This window comes from Amphiprion ocellaris, chromosome 5, assembly GCF_022539595.1.
Source record: "Amphiprion ocellaris isolate individual 3 ecotype Okinawa chromosome 5, ASM2253959v1, whole genome shotgun sequence".
NCBI lineage: Eukaryota > Metazoa > Chordata > Actinopteri > Pomacentridae > Amphiprion > Amphiprion ocellaris.
This window is the reverse complement of record NC_072770.1, coordinates 8,373,961-8,388,901: the sequence shown is the minus strand read 5'-3', so window position 1 is coordinate 8,388,901 and position 14,941 is coordinate 8,373,961. Positions and strand designations below refer to the sequence as shown.

The window sequence follows — 14,941 nt, the reverse complement described above, 5'->3', positions numbered from 1 at the left end:
CTTTCATTATTATGTGTAATACCTTAATCCATTTGTAGTATTTCTTTATGTGTGATATAACTTTGCAAAATAAAAGTATAAGATTAGCTCATACTTTTCTATACTGTTTTATTTTAGCTCACTTTTTTCTTTTGTCGTACTTATATCTTATTGCTTTCCATTTAGAACTAAATTCATTCTCATGTTATGTGATTTATTTTATTTTTGTGAGTGATATCTGACTCTGGAAGTCCTTTGTGTCTGCTAAAGTTCATATTAATTCTTATCCTAAAGCCAAGAGGACATGTGTGAGAGGAGCAGCGATAAAAATCCTCATACTAAGTTTTTATGTCATTCTAAACACAATAAATGTGGGATTGTAAATCTTTATGTTGGTAAAATGAAGGCGGGTCGCCACATTTTAATTATAAACATATTTATGTTCCGCTCTGACATTTTAAAGCCCACCTAATGTTGCGAAAAACATACATAAAGAAATAAAAAATAAAGATTAAAACGCATCCTTGTTACGCCCCGCCCCCATGTACGTAACCCCGCCCTGTCATCATAGTGGGCGTGGCCTCCGCTCTGCATCATCACAGCGCTGCAGCTTCACAGAGGAGAAGAAGAAAAGGAGCCGAAGAAGCAGAAATAGAAGGAGAGCCGTCCGCCACTACATGTAAGTCCTCCTTCGTTCCTTCTTACCGGAGCTCCGTACGGTGTTACCGGCTTAGTGGGAGTGAGTGTGTGAGTCTTGTGTGTCTGTGGCGGCGCAGACAGAAAACTTCGCAAAGTTTCCCCGAAACTTCATGTGAATTTGTGCTGATTTTAGCGCCGGTTGTCGGTTGTTGTGTTCGGTTTGTCGGTTTGCTGGCGGGAACAAAACTACCGTGAGTCCGGTCACAAGGAGGCAGAACAGGCAGGGGGGCGAGCCGAGCCGAGCCAAGCCGAGCCAGGACAAACTACCTCCAGACTTTCTGTCTCTACTTTATCAGGCGAGTTTTCTCTGTAGTACTACTGCGGTCCGTGTGTCTACTGTAGTATCAGACGCAGTACTTTCTGTAGTAAACCTTCTTCAGTATTTGCCTTTTTACCGTTTTCCGTTAGTCGATGATTTACCGTTATAACCGGACGACGCTTTAAATTCGGTGCTTCAAGGAAAGTTTGGGAGAAACTACAGACTGGAGTTTAACACAGAGTTTCAAGACTATTTAAAACATTTATTTTCATCTATTAAACCTTTATTCTGCTCGTCAGAGTTTAAAATAAAAGGGAATTTCACTCTTTATTCCGCAATTACTCCACACTAAATATAAAATTACTGTATATAAACTTATCAAAACTAGTCTCAGTTGACCTACAGAGGTGGGAAACTCTTTAAAACATTTGTGAAATCCTTTTTTCCAATTTTTTGGAAGGGCCGAAAAAGGTGATTTCACTGCTTTTATTTTTGTTTTTTTCCAGCACAGTTGTACAACCACTGTCAGATCTGGACTACCTTAACCCAGAGTGGCCAAAGATTCTTTAGAACACAATTTCTAAATTGGGAAAACTTTATTTTAGTGCTTGGAAGTGAAAAAAGGGAGATTAGACTTTTTTTTGTTAACATGTAGACCACATTAGAGGCAGTACAGATTTAAAACCCTGGTATGTAGACAGGTTAAATCAGGACTAGATTGTCCCAGGAAGACCAAAGACTCTTTAAAACACAGTTTCTGAATTTTAAAACCTTCCCTATATTGGTGAAAATGGGAAAAAAAAGAGAGATTTTTTTGGATCAAGACCACATTAGACCAAGTCCCGATATAAAATATTTTGTTGATGGTTACAATCTGGACTAGATTTTCCCTGAGAGGCAACAGATTCTTTAAAGTACAGTTTCTAAATTTCAAAGCCCTTATTTTATCTGTGTAAGTGAATAAAGGGAGGTTAAACTCCTTTTTTCATATGTAGACTGTATTAGAGGCAGTACAGATTTTAAACCACAATACGTAGACGGGTCAATTCAGGACTACATTAACCCAGAAAGACTAAAGACTCTTTTAAAACACAGTTTCTGAATAGCAAAACCTTCGTTATATTGGTGAAAGTGGAAAAAAAGTAGATTTTTCCGATTGAAACCACATTAGACCAAGTCCCGATATAAATTATTTATATATAGATTGATCAAACCTGGACTAGATTTTCCCAGAGAGACTAAAGACTCTGTAAGACACAGTTTGTAATTTGCTTTTTGCTGTTTATTTCACATACAGACTGTATTTTTACTGATGTTTCCTGTTTTTGTGCTACCCTCATTGCTGCTGTAAAGACGACAGATTTCCCGACTGTGGGATCAATAAATCATTATCTTCTGTTGCCTTATCTGACACCTGGACCACATAAAACCAGGTCCAGATCTAAAACCTGTACTTTGACTGATCAGATCTGGACTAGACTGTCATACGAGTCAAGCGATTCTTTAAAACACAATTTTTGATCTGTGAAACTTTTATTCTGTTTGTGAATGCGGTTAAAGAAAAGTAGTTGACACTCTTTTGTCCACATGCAGAACACGTCAGACTAGGTTTAGGTCTGTGAAACCTTTATTCTGTTGTTTGGAAGTGGGAAAAGGGAGATTACACTCCTTTTTTCACACGTCAACTACATTAGATCAGTACAGATGTAAAACACTGATGTATAGATGGATCTACATTATCTACATTATCTCAGAGAGACTAAAGACTCTTTAAAACACAGAATCTGAATTGTGAAATCTTTTTTTTATTTGTGAAAGCCAAAAAAGTAGATTTTACTCGTTTTTTCACACATAGACCACATTACACTAAGTCCAGATTTAAAATATTTATTTTTAGATGAGTCAAATCTGGACTAGATTGTCCTAAAGAGGCCAAATATTCTTTAAAAAACAGTTTCTGATTTGGGAAAGTTTTATTTTATTAGTAAAAATACAAAATAAGAGCGTTTTTTCACATATAGACTCTTTTTTTGACTAATGTTCCCTGTGTTTTTGTGCTGTAAACACTGCAAATTGACCCACTGCACGATCAGTAAAGCATCATCTTATCTTGTGTTAATTTATCTGACATCATCATAGATTCCACTGGTATTTTTTCCACACATAGACCGCATCAGACCAGGTCCAGATCTGAAATAATTACATGTAGACGAGTTAAATCTGGACTAGATTGTCCCAAAGAGGCCAAAGATTCTTTGTAAAACAGTTTCTGATTTGGAAAAGTTTTATTTTATTAATGGAAAGAACAAAAAGACAGATACAGAGTCTTCCTTTCCCCATGTTTCCTGTAGTTTTATGCTATCCCCATTGCTGCTGTAAACACTACAAAATTCCTCACTGTGGGATCAATAAATCATTATCTTATCTTATCTAGCATCTGGACCACGTAAAACCAGGTCCAGATCTAAAACCGCCATACTTAGGCTGATGTAATCTGGACTAGATTGTCATACAGAGGCAAAAGAGTCTTTAAAACACAGTTTTTGATCTGTGAAACTTTTATTGTTTGAAAGTGGAACAAAAGGAGATTACACTCCATTTTTCACATCAACCACATTAGATCCAGTACAGATATAAAACACTGATGGATCTGACCTGGACTAGATTAACCCAGAGAGATTAAAGATACAGTTTCTGAATTGTGAAACCTTTTTTTATTTGTGAAAGCCAAAAAAGTAGATTTCACTCTCGTTTTTCTACATGAAGACCACATTATACTAGGTCCAGATCTAAAATAATTACATGTAGACAAGTCACATGTGGACTAGATTGTCCCAGAGAAGCCAAAGATTCTTTAAAAAACTGTTTCTGATTTGGGAAAGTTTTATTTTGTTAGTGGAAAATACAAAAAATGTTTTTTTTTGTTGCTTTTCTCACATACAGACTCTTCCTTTTCCCGTGTTTCCTGTGGTTTTATGCTATTCACATTGCTGCTGTAAATACTACAAAATTTCTCACTGTGGGATCAATAAATCATTATCTTGTCTTTGATTATCTTATCTGGCATCTGGACCACATAAAACCAGTTGAAAAAGGGGTTATTTCCCTTCTTTATTATCATGTAGAATCACATTACACCATATTTAGATCTAGAACCGCTGTGTGTAAATGGCTCCAACCAGCGTTAGATTGTCTCTGAGAGGCTGAAGACTTTTTAAAACACAGTCTTAGATTTGTCAGAGCTTTGTTTTATTTGTAAAACCAACTATACTTAGCCTTTTTGGGACAATCTGGTCCAGATTTGACCTGTCTTTATGTCGTGGTTTTATATTTGGACTTGGTCTAATGTGGTCCAGATGTGGAGAAAAGCCTTGCAAATTCCCTTCGTTTCCATTTGAACAAACAGAGTGAAGGTTTCAATAGAGCTGAGGAAGGTTTTAGGCATAAAAACAGAGAAATAAACAAGAGAACCACTCGCTCAGCACTGCAAGTTAAATTTTCCATCACGTGCCGAATTAGTCAGCTTGTTTATTCAACTTCTTTGTTGCAGAAGTCTATTTTAGTCTCATTTTGCGCTGTTGGCTTCGTATTATCTAAGTAGTGTTTATGTGGAACATAGTTGACCCGTTTTGACCTGAACTGTTGTGTTGATCTCCTGAGCAATATCTGTGGGTCATTTGGGTTTTTAAATGATTTTTCTTTTTATAAATTTAACTCACTGGTAGTTGTAAATGTACTTTATTGTAATTTAATGTCCTCAATTTTGTCGCATTTACTGTTTTACTGTATTATTCTACTCCTGTTGATACTTCCAGCTTCTATATCTCCTATAATACAGTTTTTCTCAATTGATAAGACACTGTTCCTGAAAAATAGCACACATTTCCTAACACACTGCACACTATTTTTTTTATTTGACCACAGTTCACAAAGTACTGCACACTTGTGTCAAAAGCGCACTTTATTGTCAAATTTTGAACTTTGTTTCCAAAATTAAGACACACGAAGCAGAAGTAGGACACTGCACTGCTAAATACAAAACACTCTTCTCTCACTGTTTTCACATGAAGTGTAAAAAAATGATACAGTCCTCAAAAAAAATGACAATTTCAACACAAATGCATCTTATAAATGAATCAGAGGGGTCATTGCAGTGCCTGACTGTACATTTCAAAATAAAAATAATGTTAGACAAAAAATACAGCACTGTATTGTACACAGTACAGTATGCATATATATATTTACACCACATTTGCATCAGTTCTTTCAGCCTGGTAAGACCACAGGACCTCATCAACATCACAAGCTATGTTTTCTCTGGAAAGAAAGACCTAATTTGTCTGATCCATCCCTGACATGCATCAACAGAAACATCACCACATGACAAGACCCCTGATTGCAAGAGATTTTCCCAAAGTATGGCTGCTGCTCATATACCTTCCACCTCCATGTAGAGAAGAATTCTTCTATAGGATTCAGAAAGGGAGGATATGGTGGCAGAAAAACCACAATAATTTGAGGATTCATATTGAACTATTCCTGAATCAATAGTCCTCTATGAAAACTAACATCCTCCCAGACAACAACAAAAACCGTGTCTTCTTGCCAAACGCCCTGCTGCACCGTGTCAGTAGACCCTCACCAAGTCCATCTAGGAAAGTCAACAAATGCTGGATGTTCTATGGGCCCAGAACTGCATGATGGTCAATTACTCCATGATTGCTTCTTGCAGCACAGAGGGTTACGTTGCCCCACGCTGACCTGTGATGTTCACTATAGCCCATTGTCCAATGATGTTTCTCCCTCTTCTCCTCCTCTTGGCCAGGTTGAAACCAGCCTCATCCACATAGATTTAATCATGTGTTTCATCAGAATCCAACTGAAAAACTCTCTGGAACAAACACACACCAAACAGAGAAAAAGTCAGTCATGTACACTTTCTGTAATTTTACTAGCACTTGTGAACCAGAATTATGCATTAGATTTTTTACAGTATTCTCAGAACATTTCTGACTGCTTGTATTGTTCCAGTACAGACATGTCACTGAAGTGACAAACAACATTTACATACCATGTAAAGTGGTCCAGGACCAGGTGCAGGGGCAAGTCCAGGTTCTGGTTCTGGTTCTGGCCGTGGTCTGGGTCGTCCATGTCCTCTTCTTCCAACACAACCTCTTGCTCCTCTGACATCCATTCTGTCCCAATTCTGCTTCCTAGTGTTCAGTTTTGAAAAATGTGTGCTATGAGTGAAAAAGTGTGTTCAAATGAGCAAAAAAACGTGTTCAGTCTTTTGCAAAAAGAGTGCAAGAGTTTTGGAAACTGTGTGCAAACCATGAATAGTGTCCAAAATTTGGACAGCAGTGTCCTGTTTTTGAGAAATGTGTGCAGTCAGTTGGTGGCTGTGTGCAGTGAATGGCATTTAGTGTCTTATCAATTGAGAAAAACTGTAATCATTAACTAGTAACCTGACTGCAGTTTAGTTATATTATTGTAGGATTTCTTCCTTATAACCTCTGATACATTTACAGTTAGAGTTATTAAGCTGTCTCTGATAATATATAGAGAACTTTATGTATTTTAAAGGGGAGTTTAAGTGCTGCAGCTGTCACCTCACACACAGGATGAATATATGATCCCGTGACACTTGTTTTCTGTCGGTTTTCTGGTTATAAACGTCACCTTTGACCTTGATATGTTTCACTGTTACGTCCTTTAGTCGTGAAGTTGACCTCCTCATTAATATCGGTGGGTCATTTTGGGTTTTTAAATGGTTTTCTGTTAATAATATGTACTTTCTGGTGGTTGAAATGTATGTAGTTTAATACCCTAAATTTTGTCGTATTTACTGTTTTACTGTATTATTCTGCTTTTATAGCTACTATAATAATCATTAACTAGTAACCTGGCTGCAATTTAGTTATATTATTGTAGGATTTCTTCCTTATAACCTCTGATACATTTACATTTACAGTTATTATCTGAGAATAGATAGATAACTTTATTTATTTTAAAGGGGAGTTTCGGTACTACAGCTGTCACCTCTCACACAGGATGAATATATGATCCCCTGATATCCGTTTTCTGTCGTTTTGTGGTTATCTGACATGGTGGGTTTATAACTGTTTGCTGTACTCGCTTTGACTTTTAAATACTTCACTGTACTGTTCTCTCCTCGTACTTTTACGATATTACAACGTCTTATGGTTGTTTGAAGGAGCTCCGCTGTCGTATTTAGTGTTTGCGTAGAACATAAACGTGTTTTTAAACCTGTAATATTCACGTCAGCTGTGGTTTCCTGGAACTCTTTGATGGCCGTTGTGCAGATTTTACTGCAGACAATTAGAAGTTTCATCTGCACTTTTCCCACAGGAACACTTAAGATCAGATCAGACTATTGATCCTCAGGAGGGAAATTCAGCTTTACAGCAGCACAAGAAGCTAAGCAAATGTAGTAAATAGTTACAGGCATTTATGTCATATTTCTTTAGCATTTTTCATAATATTCCAAATCCTGTCAGTGCATTGTTGAATAATATAATAGTAGTTTATTAATACAGCTGCAACGACTAATGAATTAGCTGTCAAGTTAATCAGTTTTGAGTATTTTTTTAAATAAAATTTCCTAAATGTGAATATTTTCTGGTTTCTTTCCTCCTGTATGACAGTACAGTGAATATCTTTTGGACAAAATTAGTCATTTGTCATTTTAAGCTTTGGGAAACAATAATTTTCACAATTTTCTGACATTTTAGAGACCAAGAAACTAATATGTTATTTGATAAAATAATCGAAAATGGAAATAATTGGTTAGTTCCAGCTTTCTGTTCATATTTACGCAACATTTCACTTGAATATTTTCTAATTTGGTGTTTTATTTTCTAGATTGTGCCATGTTATCTCTTATTCGATATATCCAGATTTACCTTTTACAGTTTGCTTTGTCTGGATTTTATTTTGATAATCTGAGGATGAGTTGTAATGATTTAAAGATGGGATTAAACTTTGTTGATCCTGAGAAGGGTGCAGGTAGGTTTAAAAGCAGCATAATAATCCACATCCTGTCAATCGAATCAATTATCTGTCTTGGTAATCAGTTGGAGCATTTTTTAAAAATAAAATAGTCTGGTTACAGCTTCTTAAATGTAAATATTTTCTAGTTTATTTCCTCCTGTATGACAGTAAACTGAATATCTTTGGGCAAAACAAGACACTGATGGACATTTGTCACAATTTTCTGACACTTTAGAGACCAAACAACTAATCAATTATTTGAGAAAATAATCGAAAATGGAAATAATTAGTTAGGTGCAACCATGTTTTTCAATTGTTTCGGTTTCTGTTGATATTTAAATGGTACTTCCATTGAATGTGGTCTATTTTCTAGATTGTGCTGTTATCTCTTATTTGACATATCCAGATTGTTTACCTTTTACAGTTAGCTTTGTCTGGATTTTATTGTGATAATCTGAGCGGGACTTGTAATCATTTCCAGATGGCATTAAACTTTGTAAAAATAGCGCAAGAAACAGCGCAGCGAGACAGGAATAAATGATTGATTTCTGTTATGTTCCTGATTTTCTGTTGCACCCTGTGTTGACCTTATTGTTGTAGATTCTGTGGGAGTACTGCTGTAGTAGTAGTTTGATGTTATTACAGTATTTTTTACATATTAACTTGGTTGTCTCGTAATATTTCTACATTATCGTCATGTGTCGATGTTGTCTGTGTGGTCTTCGTGACTCAAAACCTGCCAGCGTGTTTAAAAGGCACGTTGTCTCGTAAAAAAAAAAGAAAAAAAAAAGTCAAAATCAAATACCAAAGCCACAAACTGTAAAAACGGAAAGAATCATCAGCTTTTCTGCTTTCCTACAGTCATTGAACTACTCATCTGTGACATGCTATGAGCTTAAAATCACAGTATTTTATTAACATCATGTCTCATTTAAAATTTTGCAAAAAATATACCTTTAGCTTTAACCAGATTCTTTAAAAATCTAAAAATTCTGCATTCTTCTGCGCAGCTGTGAAACAATTAATGACTCGCCTGCGACTAACAGACACATGACAAAAATTCAGAGTTTTCAGCTGAACTGCAGGCAGTGATTACACAGAGCAGCGTGGACACAAGTCTGGAAACAAATATGTTTGTTCTGTTTCCATGGAGGCGCAGGACTTTTTATTGCAGTGAAAATGAGCTGACAGTGGAGGAAAAACTCCAATTAAACTTTGCATTGGCGTTTACAAACTAAAAGTATTGTATGACACTCTACTCATACTGTAAAACGCTCCAATAATTGCTCTTTAGTTTGTCTGTTGGATCTGTTTTATCGGCACTTTACTCCGTGTGGCATCTATCTTTTATAGTATTTTGACTTTTATACATTTAAAGGAGCAGCGTTCTTCCCCTCTTTGCATCTTTATGTTCCTAAATCTGTCTGTTTTGGTCTGTTTTATTCATTTATATACCATCCTGTATGTCAAAATTATAATTTTGTGTTTACAGTAGTTGATTCTGTCGTCTTATTAAAGAGTTTCAGCAGTAAATCTGTGGAACTTTGATGGCAACAAATTACAAAACTCACACAAAAGTACTACTTTTATAATACAGGTTTAAAAAGTTATGGATCAGTATAAAGTGCTCAGACAGCGAGTAGACTATGAGGAGATATTCTCTGAATTCGATCAAGCATATTATTTGCTAGCATTCAAAATAGCAAAGGCTAGCTAGCCTTTCTCCGAAGGGGAGTTTTTGAAAGAATGCATGGTAGGGACAGCAGGTCTCCTGTGTCCAGAGAGCAAAAACAAATTTGAAAAAATTTGTTTATCACACAGGACAGTTACTTGCCGTGTTGAACAGATGGACGAAGACTTAGCCAGCTCACTGAACGAAAAAGCGGAGTCCTTCAAGTTATATTCATTAGCACTGGACGAAAGTGATGGCATAAAAGACACTGCTCAGCTTTTAATTTTTATTTGAGGGATTAATGACAATTTTGAGAAAACGGGAATTTTTGACCATGGAATCCATGAAGGGAAAAACACGAGCAGAGGACTTGTACGACAGGGTGTCTGGGGTCATCGAGAGGCTGAAGCTGCCTTGGTGTAAACTCGCCAATGTCACCAAGGATGGATCCCCAAACTTGACAGGAAAAAACGTAGGGCTGCTGAAAAGAATCCAGGATAAAGTGAAGGAGGAAAACCCTGAGCTGGATGTGATTTTCCTACACTGCATAATCCATCAGGAAGCGCTCTGTAAGTCTGTTTTGCATCTTGATCATGTCGTGAAGCCAGTCGTAAAACTCGTTAACTTTATACGAGCGAGAGGGCTTCAGCATCGTTAGTTCATTAAGTTTCTTGAAGAAACTGATGCTGATCACCAGCACTTGCTTTACCGCTCTCATGTCTGCTGGTTAAGTTTGGGGAAAGTATGTCAGCAATTGTGGGACCTCAAAGGCGAGATAAGGTCATTTTTGGAGTTAATCAGGAAAACTGATGATTTTCCTGAGCTGCGCGACAGAGACTGGCTCTGTGATTTTGCTTTTGCTGTGGACATACTGACGCACATGAATGAACTGAACGTGAAGCTGCAAGGGAAAGATTAATTTGTGCACGAAATGTACACAAATGTGACAGCCTTCAAAACCAAACTGACTTTATTCTCAAGACAAATGTCAAAAAAATCCTTCGCTCATTTCCCTACACTGGCGATGCTGACAGAGGCCTCTTGACATGTGAAGAAATATAAGGAATCACTACACAACCTACACGGAGAATTCTGCCGTTGGTTCTCTGATTTTGAAAAAATTGACAAGTCACTTCAGCTGGTGTCATGTCACCTTGTCACAAGACTCAGAAACAGCACCTCAGGAGTTGCAGTTGGAACTGATCGATCTTCAAAGTGACTCAGTCTTAAAGGAGAAGTTCAGCTCCCTTAAACTGAATGACTTTTACGCATCACTAAGTGAAGCCAAGTTTCCAAACATTTGGAAGGTGGCACAGAGGATGTTGGTGTTGTTCGGATCTACCTACGTGTGTGAGCAGCTGTTTAGCATGATGAATATCAACAAAGCACACCACAGATCCCAGTTAACTGATGAAAACCTCAGATCTACCCTGAGAATTGCCACAACCAAATTGACACCAGACTTTGATGCACTGGCAAAAAAGGGTAACCAACAACACTGTTCCCACGAAAACTGAATGTGAGTATTCTTTACTTTGTCAGTAATGTCTTTAACATGTAATTCATATTAGTTTGCACAATCTCCATCCATCTGTTGCTGGCCTGGCCCGTCTGTCGAATTTCAAAAATCAATGTGGCCCCTGAGCCAAAAAGTTTGCCCACCCCTGGACTAGACCTTATCCTTAATTGACACTGGCTTGCTCTGTTTACCTCTGCTGGGCTTTGCTGACATCTTTCTCCATTTTATAGCTACATATTTCTTTTTTATCTTGTTTGATGTTACAGTTGAAATCATTTATTGTTTTATAACATCAAGTGAGAGAGGCAGCTGCAAGGTTAATTGTACTTAGGACAATAAAATTTGCTATTTCTAATCTAAAATTTTGGTCAGCCAGCTGTGGTTTGAGCACACAACCCGGTGTTTTGGATGACCTTGGATGAGATGGATGAGTTGGTTAAATGGATCCATCTCAGAACATGTTTATGAGCTGTAAAGTGGCGATAAAGTAGTTCTTTGTTATTTACTGAAACACCAGATACATTTAGGCCACCCTGTGTGTTTTAACTCATGTTTTTAGCTGCACAAGCAACAGTGTCTGGGTGTTTCTTTGCTCCTGTCTCATTTTTCCTCACTGTGGGTTCATTTTTAACCACAATATAAAGTCCTGAATCTCTATGGAAACAGAACAACCATGACTAGAAGGAGAGAGAACTCAGAAATATATTCTGTGCTGTATATTAAAGTTATCATAAAAAAAGAAAAAAATGAAAGTCGAAAATGTAAATCAACATTTACAATATTTTTTCTAGTGCTAGAAAAAAATACTGGCTCCACATATTTAATAGTAGATATTTGATTGGTTTCCATGCTTATTATTTCTCAGCTCAGATTATTCTTTTTTTGTAGAGTTTCTGACTGACCGCAATGTTTTTGGGTTCTCATCTTCTGTATATAATGTTCTTGAAATCTCATCTTTTTGTAAATAATGTTTCTCCGCAATTATTCTACTGTGTAAATAATTTAATCTTAAGCTGCTCTTTTACCCCTTTGTCTATCTAACGGTAAACTTTCACCGCTGTGGGATCAATAAAGTTTATCTTATCTTATTTGTAAACACACTGCCTGCAGTTTAGCCGAGGAGACGTTCGATTTTTGTCACGTGACTGCTGGTCACAGTTGAGTCAATCATGGCTTCCTGGTTGTGCTGAGAAATTTAGAATTTTTTGTTTTTTACAGAATCTGGTTGAAGGAAACTGTTGATTTTTATTAATATTTTAAAATTAAATCTGTAGAATAAAGATTGCTGTTGAAATACTATAAATTTTAAGGTCAGATTTAGTCAAGTTTTCTGACCTGCACACCACAGATGAGTAGTTTAAAGACTTAAGGGTTAATTATTTTCACTGTATTGTTGTCTCTTTCAGTATTTCTGTTGTCCAGAAGTCATGGATTTATTACTCCAGTGATTTTTCTGCAGTCTAGTTGCAGTCCGAGCAGACTTTCCTTTACTCTGTTATTAACTCTAATAACACAAGAGTTTCCCACAGAGTTGGATTCTATTTGTGTCTGTGTTTGCGGACAAGGGGCCGGCTGAAGGGGAAGGAGCAAGGAGGCACACCCAGCATCAGATAATACTGTTTATAAGGCGCCTGGCTGCGAATATTTTACTTTCCAGGTACTTTGCGACAAGAAAATTACAGAGCAGCGCATTCAGCCGCCTCTCTGTGGAGTCTGGCTGCAGCTGGTGATGGCAGTCGACCACATCGTGACTGATAAGTGGACTCGATGGCGTCCTTGTTCTGCTCTGAGGCATCGGAGAGCTTTTCACTGTGCAGGTTCTTGTTGCAGTGACCCTCCAGCAGAACCAGAACTGTCGCCAGCAGCTGCAGTCCAAGATGGTGGAGGGTCTCTGGAGGGGAAGCTGAACGATTGAGGACTGACTGGGCAGCAGCCTGCAGGTCTAGAAACACTAGTTAGCATTTAAAATAACATATTGTGGTGGAGCGCTGTAAATAAGTCAACGTATAACAAACACTGAACACTACTATGTAGGTTAATAGTAATAATAATAATAATAATAATAATAATAATAATACTTTATACTACAGCTCAGAAGTTTGGGGTCACTTAGAAATGTCTTTATTTTTGGAAGAAAAGCAATATTTTTTTCCAATGAAGATAACATTAAATTAATCATAAATCCAGTCTAGACATTGTTAATGTGGTAAATGACTATTCTAGCTGGAAACAGCTGATTTTTAATGGAATATCTACAAAGGGCACAGAGGAACATTTCCAGCAACCATCACTCCTGTGTTCTAATGCTACAACCAAAACCTTTCAGAATTTTTGTCACATGACTGTTGGTCACATTTGGGTCATTAATAGTTTCACAGTTGCGTCCAGTTGTGCAGAATTTTAATGCTTTTTGCAGAATTCGATTTGAGCAAATTGTTTATTTTGGGCAAATTTTTAAATAAGACGTTCAGAATAAAGAGATTTTATTGAAATGTGATGATTTTAAGCAAAGATTTGGTTCAATTTAAAACACACAGAATGACACGAAACAGATGAGTAGCTCAAGGACTGTTGAAAAGCTCAAAATAATTTAAGATGCGTTTCTAATCGTTATGGTCATTTTTTGAGTCCTTTTGTGTAATTTTTGAGTCATTTCAGACAAGTTTAGGGGGAAAAGAGGTGCATTCTGGGTAAACTTTGATATCAGCATGTATGGTAGGTGGTTGGTCAGAACAAGTTCTAGAGAATGAAAGGATCATTTTTTAAATCTTCATTTTGATTATTTTTGATAATTTTGGCTCATTTTGGAAAAGTTTTTGTCATTTTGGCCAAAGATTTAGTAATTTAGGAGAGGTTTCTGATCATTTTGGGTGAGTTTTGGGGTCCTTTTGGATAAGTTTGGGGGGGAAAAGGTACGTTCTGGGTACATTTTCAAGGCTCATATCAGCATGTGTGATAGGTGGTTGGTCAGAACAAATTAGAGACAATGAAAGGATCTTTTCTTAACTTACATTTTGGTTATTTTTGACATTTTTGGGTCATTTTCTTAAGTTTTTGTCATTTTGGCAAAAAATTTATAATTTAGGAGAGGTTTCTGATCATTTTGGGTGAGATTTAGGGGTATTTTTGACATCTTTCGAGTCATTTTGCAAAATTTTTGAGTCATTTTGGACAACTTTAGGGGAAAAACTGCAATTCCGGCTAAACTCAAAATCTGATGATTCTTTATGTTTGTAAAGTTTCTGGCTGATAAATGTTGTTTTGTTTTTTTATTTAGAGGACATGCTTTTCAGACCTATCTGCAGGTTTTAGGATTCAGAGGATTGATGTGAAAAATTTTCTGTCATCACTGAAGAATGTTTGTGAAGCTCTTCATGTGTGTTCTGCATGAGTCCTGTGGTTGTGATATTTAGCTTGATGAGACAACCGAAACAGGACACTGAAACGCTCATGTAATTACAGACGGACATGCAGGTTGTGTGGTCTGAGTAAGATTTTGTGCAGATGTAATTACAGAGGCCTTGAATGTACTTCTGAGCTGCAGAAACTGATTTTTAGACTGTCTGTCTGTGTCTCTGCTTTAAGTTTGGTTTCATTTCTTCAACCCAGAATCACAGAAAAGTCCAGTGTGACTCAAACAAACCCAGACAGACGGGAGTCAACAGCTGGACGGTTATTATGTGGAGAAACGTGGCGGCCGCTGCCAGATTAATGCAGCACAAATATACAGAATTTCAAAGCGAGCGTACACGCCTGACTGTAACAGGATGTGAGTGAGCAGTGTTTTTTTCTGAGTTGTCGC

At 37.0% G+C, this 14,941-nt stretch overlaps 1 protein-coding gene across 1 annotated transcript in view; it reads left to right on the top strand.

Moving 5' to 3' along the window:
* Window positions 1-560: 560 nt before the first annotated feature.
* st3gal8 (ST3 beta-galactoside alpha-2,3-sialyltransferase 8) overlaps window positions 561-14,941 on the top strand; it is a 50,843-nt gene continuing 36,462 nt past the window's right edge. Inside the window, exon 1 of the mRNA XM_055010697.1 lies at window positions 561-658. The gene's annotated coding sequence lies outside the window, so the exon portion shown is untranslated. The remainder of the gene's footprint in view (window positions 659-14,941) is intronic.